The 13210-nt window shown below is 42.5% G+C and overlaps 1 pseudogene; it reads left to right on the top strand.

The window, feature by feature from the left end:
- Positions 1-12704, top strand: part of LOC146544747 (uncharacterized) — a 29507-nt pseudogene extending 16803 nt beyond the window's left edge.
- Positions 12705-13210: the final 506 nt, after the last annotated feature.

The following is a 13210-nucleotide window of genomic DNA, read 5'->3' as shown; positions in this document are numbered from 1 at the left end:
ACAGAGAACTCTACCATGGGAATAGTGAGATGAATGGAAGAATGTACCTTCAGTAAAAGAAAAAGCTGGGGCTTTGTACGTACTGTTACATTACACATTTGCAAGCTCTTCATAAGCTTTTAAAAGTCCAAATCTATCAGCTCTTTCTCTAACTTGTGGGTAAGTCCCCATCAGCCTGCTCTCTCATTTCAGTATGTCATGAGATTACATTTCAGGAGTTTGAGGGGAGGGAATAATTTCTGTATCCCCGAGGACCACCAATTGAAAACACGATCTGGGTGTTCAGTTTCCAAGAGCATGAACACTACTCATGGTAAGGTTTAAGACACCATACTTGTATTTGATCAGTCCTTATTTTCAGTATAACAGCGGAGCCTTTCACCTCACAAATCTCACTTTCTCCATTTCTTTCCTCTGGACAAAAAGTCCTCCCCCCTTTTGGTAACAGCTACAGTCTCTGATACTGCAGTTGATACACAGCCAGCTTTGTTGGTATCTGCTTTTACTTTTGTAACTCAGCAGGGTCTATTGCCTCCTTCAAGCCTCACCTAAATTTAACATAAATTTTCACACCCTCCTCTTTGCTTTCATATGGACACCGCCATCTTCTTCCCTGCAGATTTCCTTAAAGCACCATGAAGACTGATGTTGATCTCACCATCAATCTGACCAAATAAGATTGGCATTTAACGAAAAACCCTTTTAGAAACAAAGCCCTGAAGACTAAATGTAATCATGCTCATTCTGAGAGTTGCAGTCATTTGTCCTTGGCTTGTTTTTCCCAGAAATGACTGGCACAGGCATATTTTTTCGTAAGGGTAATTGGCTCTGCTCTCACTTGGCTGGTCTTGGGAGATGATTTTAGTTACAGTTTCATCTGCCAAGTCCCATATTCCCTTGTGACCCAGTCTGGATTTTAGATTTCCAACTAGACCACCTGCTTGGTGTTAATTAGCTATGGTTTCCTTTTTATATGCAAAATTGTTTTAACTTCATGAGCTGGCACAGATTTGCTTGGGCTTCCCTGCTAGTTCTACTGTATAAGTAGTGCTGCCTGCCTAGATCTGTCATCTGCACTATAAAATCAACCAGCCTCAATCAGATATGACAAATTGGTCAAGGGAAAGGGGCAGGAGAAGAGAAACAGCAATTAACTTTTGTGTTTCCCACTTCGAGATTCGTGTGCTCTCTGGACCTGGAAAATCCTCGTCTGACTGAGTTGCTTGACTTCTTTCTAAAAAGTTGCTGCATTTTAATCTGCAGTAGAAGGAGAGGTAAATTGTCTTTAATAAGTAGTAGAAGACCACGTGCCCAGCTATTTATAATCAAGCTGTACAGCTCTGACAGGGCTGTCTTTTCACACTCAGGCTGCTTGCTCTCTACTTGTTACTATATCAGGCTGAACTGATCATCGTGTCATTCTAACAGACACTCCCTGGAACCTCTGTGCATCCCACTTATTCTGTTCCTCTTGAAACTGGTGCTATGCATGCACGCCACAGCAGAACACCAACAGACAAGGTGCACAGTGCTGAGGTTACATCTCCAAACTGGTCCTCACTGGGATGCCACGTTTGCTCTCATCATTTTGAGCTTTCTGTGGTCTGAATAAATAGCAAAACTGCTCTTTTCCTGGCTGCTTATCCTGCCTTCCCTGTCTGCAGCCTCTTGCCTTTGGCCCTGATCAGCAGACTTCCCTGAAATTTACAGAGATTTTGTTTCCCTAGTTTTGGGAAATCCAGATGTACGGTTTGCTTTGCTGGGGGCACGGAATCAAGGGGAGAGTGAAAGAGTGGGACAATTGTCATCACTGATAAATAATGGTAAAGGTGGTGAGGAAATGTTTGTCTTTTCTAAACCTCTGTCAGCTTTAACAGATGCCCTTCTGATCTATCCTGGCAGAATGATCTTATTTCTCAGTCAACTGCAGTGAGTGCTTGGCTGCCCTGAGTCTGCCAGAGTTGTCACCACATCCACAGTTTCATATGAAAAAACAATCATCACAGCTCAGTTGTCTCCATCAGAATCTCTTTGTGTTATGTCAGTGTTTCTGCTGACACTTCTTATAGTCAACAAGGGCAACCAAAACCCACATTCAAACCAACACTGTTGTTTTGGCTGCTTCTGCAAAGACTATCCAATATTAAATGATGCCATGTCAAAACTCATGCCAAGTATGTGGCTTTGGATTGTGGTAGGCCCTGGGCATGCCAAGACATCTATATGTATAGATATATATTTATTTATATGTCATGCTTCTTTCATTTAATGTATGCTATCTCTTCACAAAATTTCATTTACCGGTAGCTTTTAAACCCAGAGGCGCTGTGAAGTCCCTCTTATGTGATCACAGACCACACAATTTTATTGAGCAACACCAGGTCTGCTATATCTAAATGAAACAGAATATAACTTCTAGAAAGATATTCAAATCCCAGTGTAAGGATTTAAAGCAGGATTCACTTGTAGCTACATAAAAGGTGCCTAGTGTACATCAAGGGACTTTCAAAAGTCATCCATTTTAAGCCCACTCTTTGAGGTACTAAAATTTACCTTTAGAGAAGTTCCTCCTTCAAAGAAAACATAATTAAGATTGTATCGAAAATATAGCTTTCAGATGGTTAAAATTCAGTGAAACTTTCCCCTTTTCATCAACTTGTCTGCTTTACAACTAATATATGAATGACAGCTGTCAGTTTTGAGTCAGTCACTGTGGCCCTCATCTGTATGGGCTTTGTCCCTCAACTGTGCAATTTCAAAGATGCAAATTTGTATGACAATGCAGGTCTTATCATCAGACTGCTGAGGCAGGAAAGGTGAGGTTTCATTGGTGACTTTTCGTGTTTCTAAGCTATACAAGTCAGATCTAGAGTAACAACACCACTGTCCAGAAGCTGAACCTGTCGGAACAGATAGAGTGAGTGGATGTACTACAAAAGGGCTCCTTTCTGAATTGGGGCTGAGTTTGTTTCTCCTTGGATACTTTTCATAATGTAACTAAACACCGTCCTGTGAAGACCCAAGTTCAGAGAGACCAGATAGCCCAAAGCTTTCACATTTTAGCTTCAGTCCAGAAAGGAAAATGCTAACCTCAAGCGTATGAGTTACACTGCTGCCTGCCATGGTGGCTATTTACTTGGTTAAGTATCTTGGCACATCAAAGTTTCTGTGGGTCCATTAACTGTTCCTTTGAAATGAGATGAGTGTTTAATATGTCCTTCATGTATTAAAGTGGTAGATATCTCCTACCACCACTCAAACTGTACCTCCATTAATAAACTAAATATTCTTGAAACCACTCTCAGGCACTGAGAACAACTTACACTTGTGCTCACATTATCACACTCTTGCCCTCCCGCATTCAGATGACCCTCTGGGAAGGGTTCTTGTTCCTTGCTAGCCCTCGAACCATGCCTCGGTACGTCTCTGGGACCTTTTTAAAAATGTAACATTACGAGCAATTGAAGTTTGATACCTGGAACATTCCTTCCCACTTTTTAATTTTCTAGAAGAGTTGTACCCTCAGAGGCTGAACATTCATCTCAGATTACTTACACAACCATGCACCAAGGCAGAAGAAAACTGAGAGGCAGATAGGAAAACAATTACTTTGTGCTTTTTTAAAAGCCACATATACTTAGCTGTGATAATCTGGACAACAGAAAGCAGACTTTTCACTGGGTTGTTGAGATGCAAGAATATTTCAGACCATGGGACTGTTTGTATGCCAAATTCAAGGATAGCCAGGATATACATCTATTCTAAAAATGTATATATGTGTGTGAGGGTTGTTTTTTTTCTTTTGCAAAATCAAAAATTATTTTGTGCACTTAAAAATGACTGGTCTGTGTTTTATTAACAAAAAGGACAAATGAATCAATCATTTGGAAGTCAAATCAATCTTGAAATGTGACATTTTAAGAAAAGTAGTAATGAAGTAAAGGGAGAAAAATCCTATGCAACCTTAATCTCCTGCTCAGCATCCATTCTCCAAAAGTGTGGCAGTCTTTTCCCTTCTCTATCAATGCTTCCACTGCACTGTCAGGCACTGTGAAGTACAGCCTACAAACGCAGACCTGCTATTGCTGGTTCTAAGGTCATTGCCTGAATTTTCCTTCTTTCCTAATAATTTATGTATACTTTTGTGAAACTGGATATGTTCATCTGTGCATGATTTAAGAGCATCAGTTCTTTTGAAAACTGCTCAGAAAAGACACCGGAGTTGATGTACCTTGCACTATATGACTCTATTGAGAATAAATGGCGCGGGGAGGGAGCGGGGGGAGGCAGAGTGGACTGGAAGAAGAGACAGAGCATAACTAAGAGTCCCAGTAATAGCACAGAACAGGCAGGAAGTGGCTAATGAAACTGAATCCGACAGCAGCTGGGCTGTGTAGCATGAGGTGTCTAGCAGAGATTTCTCTGGACTGTCCAGAGGATAGCAGGAGGATATGAAGCCTAGCAAGTACATTGTAATTTACAATTAAAAAACAGATATAGATATTTTTTTAACAGATTGTACTAAAAATATCTATATCTTGATAGGTTATTTGAAACAGAGAGAATATTACCTCCTTCACAATTTCCTCCGAAAGCACTTGTCATTCAGCAGTAACAGTAAGCTTAGGCACAGTCCCCTGCATAACACCCATGGCATTAGCTCAAATTGCTGCTACACCAGAAGTCTCCATTGCACAAAGTATACATGCCTTGATTCTCTCTGAGATACAGAAGTGAATTTTCAAAGGCGCCAAGTGCCTACTGAAATCTCTGTATGTCTTATCTGAATGGCAGGGCCATTATACTTTATAATGAGTGAATATATGCATAAGAGCTTTAATCCAAAGAAGTGTCTTTGAAAAAAGTAGCCATCTGTACGCACAATTTGTGCAAGTTCCTGCAGGGCATTTGCAACAAAGATTTTGTCAGGAAGGTTCTCCTTTTGCAGTATTCATACTGACACAGACATTCAGCTGTTCCAGCTGAATTATTAGAAAGGTAGTTGCATTGTTAGTTACCAACTAAGATCAAATAAGCTACCTCTGAAATTTCTGCATTGGCACAAAATAGAAACAACCCAAGTGGCCCTGACATACACCTCAGGAATTCAAAGTGCAGAACAGTGTCACTTTTTTTAATTCTCTGGTTCTTGAAGAATTACCAAACTATCACATGAACAGGGCAGACTCTGAAATGCTTTCCAGGACTGTAGGTTGAAAAGGAGGAATGTCTCACAAAGAAGAGTAAAATGAAACCTGTAGTGTGAGGAGGAACAACCTCATTTTCTAATACATCATACATAAAAGCTAAGTGCCTGGCCACAAATTGAGCTGGGATTACTGTGGGTCTTTTAATAAATGTCAGTCCGTCTAGGTCAGAATCTTTGTAAAAGAGAATCTGGAGCCTCATCTGGGGGCTGACTAGGGGAACAGGATCGTTCACATTTCGTTACTACATAGATTATTTGTGTGATGCAGCCTTAGTTTTTGAGTAACTACCGGATACTGCTGTGGATGCAACCCTGCTTAAAAGGAGTGCTGATCTGAGTATTTGATAAAGTTTTGGTAAGGACAGGTTTGGTAGCCTGAGCTGAGTTTCCTGCTGCTGTAGCTACTTACTAATGTTCTCTGATCTAACTGTTCATAGCCAGCATGCTCATGACTAGAACATATTTATCCTTTTAAAATGCAATTAATTTCCCTAGATTTTAGCCACCTGAGATCAGAAAGATAGTCTAATGTAACTATCTGGGATAGGGCAGCTTGACTGTCAGCACAGAAATAATGGCAATAATGGCAATGGTATGCATGACAGGTGGCATGGGAGTGACGGAAAGTCTCCTATCTCACTGCAGAAATTCTAACTCATATCAAGGAGGAGGACACATCCTAGATAAATCCCTTGCAGAATGTTCACTGGTCTGGCAGTGGCATTAAAATCTGGACAAGACAGTAACTTGACAGCCTCCACAGATCCCTAAATGACCAATCCATATAGCCTAATTGCCCCAACCTGTGCATCACCATCAACCAGGTGATCTAATTGAGTTGTTCTGAAAGTACATAAGACACATACCTGAGACATGAACTTTCTTCTGGTAGTGCCTGTCCCTTTTCTAGAGAAAGGACCTTAGCTCATGATTTAGGACAAGCTTCTAACTTTTAGCTAGGTTGACAAAAGTAAAACAACTCCAGCGTAGTTAAAACCTTCCAGATTGGTGTTGCAAAAAGCTGTGGTAGGCAAATGAAGTCAACTGCCACTGATTCCCGGCTGCTTGTTCCTACCTGCCTCCCCCAGGTCATTGGCTCCTCAGTCCTAGCTTACATCATTGTCAGAGCACTTTGTGAATGAACCCTGGGAAGAACTTTAATAGGTAATGGAGGTCTTGTCTAGCTAGGATCTTGGAATGAGCAGCTGGAACTAGGCTAGGAAATCCCAAAGGTGTGTCAGCAGCAACTGGGTTGCATCATCTGACTAAGATGAAAGATTCTGTTCTGTGGGCTTGAGCCTCAGCCTGGCACCATGGTACATTCTGCATGTTAGGGGATCTTATTTTCTGAGAGTGTTTCTCCCCTGTACATTAGGGGTTAAGACAGAAGGAGAGCAGAGAAAGCCTATGGTGGCTCTCAGGCAGGCCCTGTGGAGCAATGACCCCACAAGGGCTCGCCAAGGGGAAACCTGAGAAATCAGCTGTGTGGCAACTCAGTGCTGTGTGGTAATAAAAGAGTAAGTTAAATAGTTTTAGCTCCGAGACCCTTCCAGTTAGTTATACTGTGATAGATTTCCAAAAATGCCTTCCTGTCATCCTCAGAGAAAATGCTCAGTGGTAGATCAGAAAGAAAAGAAATATCTGTGCATAATCAGTTCCAGCTGAACAGTTCTTCTTTTTCAGTAGGTTTCTCTATAAGCAAGATGCTACAAATAGTATTCAGATGACATTATGTAGCCCTGGTCCCCTGAATCCCCAGAGGCTTAAAAGCTGCAAGCTGTGTATGTGCTCACATCCCTTGGAAGGACTACAGTAATATGCAAATGGCACATGTCATCACTAATTCTTGGGAACGAGAGAGAAAATATACAAAAAAGTGTAATGAACGGAAGAAGAAAGGAAAGTGGTAACTGACATTTCTAGCTAGGGAATATGACAATCAGCAGCAGGGCTACCAGCCAAATCCCCTTATAGGCCCGAAAATGCTAAAAGCTTTAGCTGAGTGTAAACAAATGCCATGTTCTGAGGAAAGCAGCCTTCAGGGACAGATCTGTTAACCATCAGCGGGCATGTTTCATCTCACTGCTCATTTTGAGGCAGTTAAAGGGAGCTTTGTGTACCTGCTTACAGACAGGAGCTGCAGCTCCACAATGCAGGAAACCATTGCCTTCCCCTCAGGCCAAAAGGCAGAGACTATAGCTGCTGCCTATATATATAAAATATAATATAGACCATTTATAAACATTGAGCTCTTCAAACGTCTTCCCTTAGGCTACCACTTTGCAATTTATACACAAAGAGAGCAAGGGAAATGTCAGCTTCAGGTGAAAACTGGGGACAGATTTATTTTTTAATTTGGCGTAAAAAGTGAACCTGTCTCGCTATATCAGCCTGCAGCAGGATGAAGTATTGTTTAATGCTTAAGAAAAAATTAACCATATTTTTGAAATTGTGCCTTAAAAGTCTGTGCAGAGTGAAGCAGAAAGCCAGGAGAGCTGGCTTAGTTTCTTTAACCCTCAGCTCGGGAGCAGTTCCACTGAAGTCAACGGCTGTGGTTGTACATGTGATGTCTTGCCAACCTCTGCCTCAGCAACCTTCCACCAACAGAAAAGCCAGCATTCTGCCTTTTGAGGAAATACACTCTCCACACTTGCACCAGCCAAAAGTCAAGTCATTCAGGTTACTACGAGTGCTCAAATTGTTTCTAACAGGTAAGCTATTCACCTGGAAAACCCAAACTGTTAAATAACTGCTTTGAGGTTCTTTGTATTAAAATAGGATGGAAAAAGTCCTAGAGAAGGGAACAGCAAAGTTGAGTGAGTGTGCCATTTGCCTTGCTGGAGCTAGGAGATTGGAGTAGGTGACCTCCAGAGGTCCCTTCCAGCTTCAAGTCTTCAGTGACCCTTCAGACAGTCCACAGGAAAATAAAGCAATGCAGAGAACTCTTCCAAGGATTTGTATTTACTCTGCTTGAAGTTCTTCCTCCCACAGGAGTAGCTCGCTGTGAGCAGAGACAGAGCCTCACTGCATTGATGGGGATCCATAAAGTCACAGAGGCATGGGCAAGGGCCTGTTGAGTCTTCTGTGGTGTTACTTGATCACGTGAGGGGAGCAGCCCAGATGCAAGCTGGCTCCAGGGACAGAACAATCCAACACCCACTGGAAACTGGTGGGCTGCTTTCTTTGCCTATCGCAGTAATAAATCTGTGGTTAGCCTAGTGACGGCTCGTGGCTCATAATGTTAAAATAATTGCCATTTGATAAACAAACTCCTGAAGGAATGTTCTTGGCAAGAGTAAGATATGTTTGAAAAATAACACAGGTCATAGAGTCAGGTCAAACCAATTTAATTTTCTGGGGCTGCTTGGCAATGTTAAAATGGTGAAGTCAGTCATAAAGTCTCTGCTTATTTTTCACACTGTAATTACAACAGAGTTCCTCAGTAGCTGTGATTTTTTCATTCGACAAGTGCTTTTGGGATAGCTCACCTATCAACCAGGGATGTTTGCAGGCAGTTATTGATTTTTCTCCTTGTGTCCATGATCCTTGGCCTCACTGCCAGCCAGAACTGTGCCATTGGCTGCATCTCGGGCTGCATCCTGGTCCAAGCAGGCACTGCCTGATGCCTTCTCACACTCCTTCCTGCCCCTCGTGCCATTCCCTGTGCTGTATGGGCAGTACCATGCCAGCCATCATTGCTTCAGACATGTAGCAAACACGGAGGAGGTCAGGAGACTGCACTTTCTCTCTGCCTGGCAGGGTTCTGCAGCAGGGATGATTGTCTTTGCTTTGCAGACAATGTCCACCTGCAGAAAAAAAGCTCCTCTAGCCTCACTATAGAGCCTTAATAGAAATTCCATTGCATTAGAAAAATTACTACGGAATATAGCACAGTATTGACACAATCATTTCTTATCCTCTCTGTGAAGAGAAAATCAGCAAGGTGCAAGAACAAAAGTTATTGGGAAATAAACCTCAGCCTCACCTCATAGATCATAGGGCATATCCTCCTGGAAGCTATGCTAAGGCACATGCAAAACAAGGAGGTGGTCTGATGTAGCCAGCATGACTTCACCAAGGGCAGACTGTGTCTGACCATCTGGTAGCCTCCTATGATAGAGTGACAGCATTGGTGGACAAAGGGAAGGCAATGGATGTCATCTACCTGGACTTGTGCAAGGCTTCTGAGGTGGTACCACACTACATCCTTATCTCTAAACTGGGGAGATACAGGTTTGATACAGGTAAATTATTTGGTGGATAAGAAATTGGTTGAATGGTCACAGTCAGAAGGTTGTTATCAGTGATTCCAGGTGAAAGCTGGTGATGATGTTGTTCCCCAGAGGCCAGTCTTGGGTCTGGTACTCTTTAACACCTTTGTCAATTACACAAATGATCAGATCGAGTACACTAAGCGGAGTGGTGCAGCTGAGATGGCAAAAGGAAGTTATGCCATCCAGAGGGACCTGGACAGGCATGAAAAGTGGGCCCACCAGAACCTAATGAGTTTCAACAAGGCCAAGTGCACGGTGTTGTACTTGGGTTGAAACAATTCCAGATATTTGTACAACCCTGCCAAGAAAAACTGGGAGGTCCTGGTAGATGGCAAATTTAACATGAGCCAACTCATGTTAAACACTTAAAGCCAGGAAGGCCAACAGTTTCCTGGGCTGTATCAAAAGGGGCGGCCAGCAGGCTGAGGGAAGTGGTAATCTCTCATGACTTCATGAGGCTCCATCTGGAGTCCTGTGTCCAGGCCTGGAGTCCCCAGCTAAGAAGGAAATGGAGCTTTTGGAGTGGGTCCAGAGGAGGACCCCAAAGATGATAAGAGGACTGGAAAAATACCTCCAATGAAGAAAGGCTGAGGGAGCTGGGCTTGTTCATCCTAGAGAAAAGATGGCTTAGAGGAGACCTGATAATGGCCTTCCAATACTTAAAGAGAATTTATCAACAGTAGGAAATGAACTTTTTACATGGTCTAACAGTGATAGAAAAAAAAGGGAACGGCTTTAAACTAAAAAAGAGAAAATTTACATTAGATGTCAGGGTGACATTTTTCACTGAGATGATGGTGAGGCCCGGGCACAGGCTGCCCAGAGAAGTTGTGGATGCCCCATCCTTCGAGGCATTTAAGGCCAGGTTAGATTAGGGCCCTGGGCAGCCTGATCTGGTGGGTGGTAATCTTACCTGCAGCAGGGGAGTTCGAACTCGATGATCTTCAAGGTCCCTTCCAACCCAAGCCTTTCTATGATTCTGTTATTCTGTGTCTCCATGAGTTTGTAACTCTATGATTGTATGATTGTGTGATTCTATGATTTTATGGTCATGAGCTCTGATTCTTGACTGGACTATGTTTCTTACTGTAGGTGCAGACCTCAAATAGGACAGAAATTATATCTGCAGCTCAAGAGATTACAGTCCTTAAAAGAAACATTTATTTTAGGAAAGCTCTACTTTAATAAGCTGCAAAAGCAAGGAATAGGACAAGGAAAATATGCAATGTGCTGGAAAATGGCCATGAAGTATGTACAAGTATGTGTTGGCTTTGCTCTGCAGACTTTCCAAGTACCTGATGCTCTAAGCAATTTTCTTGGAATGCATTATTAAATTATAAACAAGTATTTAACAAATGGAGTAAGCATTTAAGGATGTCAATCGTAAGTGTAAGGGAATATCCAGAAGAAAAGTTCCTGCCCATTGTACAGTAATGCATGTGTGTGGTATTCAAAATATGTAACTGAGGTAACAAACTACCCTACAGCATATGACTAGCAAAACCATAGTACAATGCTACTGATCTGGCTGAAATATGTTTAATGAAGAACTAGAACACTAAATGAATGAAATTTTGGATCTTAAGTAAGTGAGTGAATTCTACATTTTCCATTCCAAGAATGTATCAAATAGGAAAACAGAATCACTGTCTAAACAATACTTAATTTTATTGATTTTTTTCTCTTCTGGAATATTTCAATTGGAAAAACTTACATTTTATGGTTTCATTTTCTTGCCAAAAACTGACATCTTTCCATGAATAAGATTTTTGTGCTGAAATCATATAGGATTTCAGGGAGAAAAGGTTCATGTTAACGGTACAGAGAATGAGTGACAGACTCCCCAGCTATACATTAGATAGAATCATAGAATTACCAAGGTTGGAAAAGACCTCTAAGATCATCTAGTCCAACCATTTACCTACTACCAATATTTTCCACTAAACTATGTCCCTTAGTACAACATATAAACATTTCTTGAACATCTCCAGGGACGGTGATCCCAACACCTCTCTGGGCAGCCCATTCCAGTGCCAGACCACTCTTTTGGAGAAGTGTATCCTAACATCCAACTTCAATCTCCACTGGCACAACATGATCAACATGATGCCATTCCATCCTATCACTAGTTACATGGGAGAAGAGACCGACTCCCACCTTGCCCAGCTCCCACAAGCTCCCTTCAGGTAATTGCAGAGAAATATAAGGTCTCCCCCGTGTCTCCTCTTCTCCAGACTGAATAATCCCTGTTTCCTCACACTCCTAAGACTTGTACTCCAGACTCCTCACAGCTTTATTGTCCTCTGAACACACTCCACAGCCTCAATGTCATTCTTGTAGTGAGGGACCCAAAATTGAACACAGTACTCGAGGTATGGCTTCACCAGTGCCAAGAGGGATGATCAATTACCTGCTCCTGATGGCAACACTATTTCTGACACAAGCCAGGATGCCATTTGCATTTTTTGCCACCTGATCACACTGCTGGCTCATGTCCAGCTGAGCATTAACCAACACCCCCAGGTCCATTTCTTCTACACAGTTTTCCAGCCACTCTGCCCCAAACCTATATCATTGTCTCTGGTTGTTGTAGCCAAAGTGCAGGACCCAGCACTTGGTCTTGTTGAACTTCATCCCATCAGCCTCAGCCCAGCAATCCAGCCTGAACAGATCCCTCTGTACGGCCTTCCTACTCCCTGGCAGATTAACACTTCCTCCCAACTTGGTGTCATCTGCAAACTTATTGAGGGTGCACTCAATGCCCTCATCCAGATTATCAATAAAGGTACTGAACAGAACAGGCTCCAGTACCAACCCCTGGGAAGCATCACTCATGTCCATTTGCCAGCTGGATTTAACTCCATTCACCACCACTCTCTGGGCCCATTCTTCCAACCAGTTCTTTACTCAATAAAGAGTGTACCTGTCCAAGCCATAGACTGCCAGCTTCTACAGAAGAATACTATGGGAGACAGTGTTGAAGGCTTTGCTGAAGGTAGACTATGTCAACAGTATTTCCCTCATTCTCTAAGCAGGTCACTCAACCGTAGGAGGTCATGTTGGTAAAACAGGATCTGCCTTTCGTGAACCCATGGTATCTGGGCCTGATCCCTCCTTTGTCCCACAAATGCTATGTAATCTTCCTCAAGATGATCTGCTCCATAACCTGACCAGGCACTGAGGTCAGACTGGCAGTCCTGTTCCTCAGATCCTCCTTATAACCCTTCTTGTAGACGAGAGTCACGCTGGCAAGCCTCCAATCCTCTGGGATCTCTCTGGTTGACCAGGAAAACTGATAGATATTGGAAAGTTAGTTGGCAATCACCTTCACTAGCTCCCTTAGAACCTTCATGTGGATCCCATCTGGCCCCATGGACTTGTGGCAGTCCAGGTGGAGTAGTAAGTCTCTTAACTGTTTCCACCTGAATCATGGCAGGTTGATCTGCTCTCCATCTGAGACTTCCAGTACAGAGGGTAGAGTACCCTGAGGATAAGTGGTCTGACTTTCAAATATGATAGATGTAAAGAAGACACTGAGAATCTCAGCCTTTTCTTTATCCTCAGTGATCACATTTCCTGCCATATCCAGTAAAGGATGGAGATTCTCCTTAGCGCTCCTCTTAATGTTAATATATTTGTAAAAGAGTTTTTTATTCTCTTTTACCCCAACAGCCAACTTGAATTCAAGCTGGACTTTTGTCTTTTCTCCCTGCACATCTTAACAACT

Source organism: Meleagris gallopavo, chromosome 3 (assembly GCF_905368555.1).
Source record: "Meleagris gallopavo chromosome 3, MGAL_WU_HG_1.1, whole genome shotgun sequence".
Taxonomy (NCBI): domain Eukaryota; kingdom Metazoa; phylum Chordata; class Aves; order Galliformes; family Phasianidae; genus Meleagris; species Meleagris gallopavo.
The sequence above is the reverse complement of the archived record's forward strand: the minus strand, read 5'-3'. Positions and strand labels throughout refer to the sequence as shown.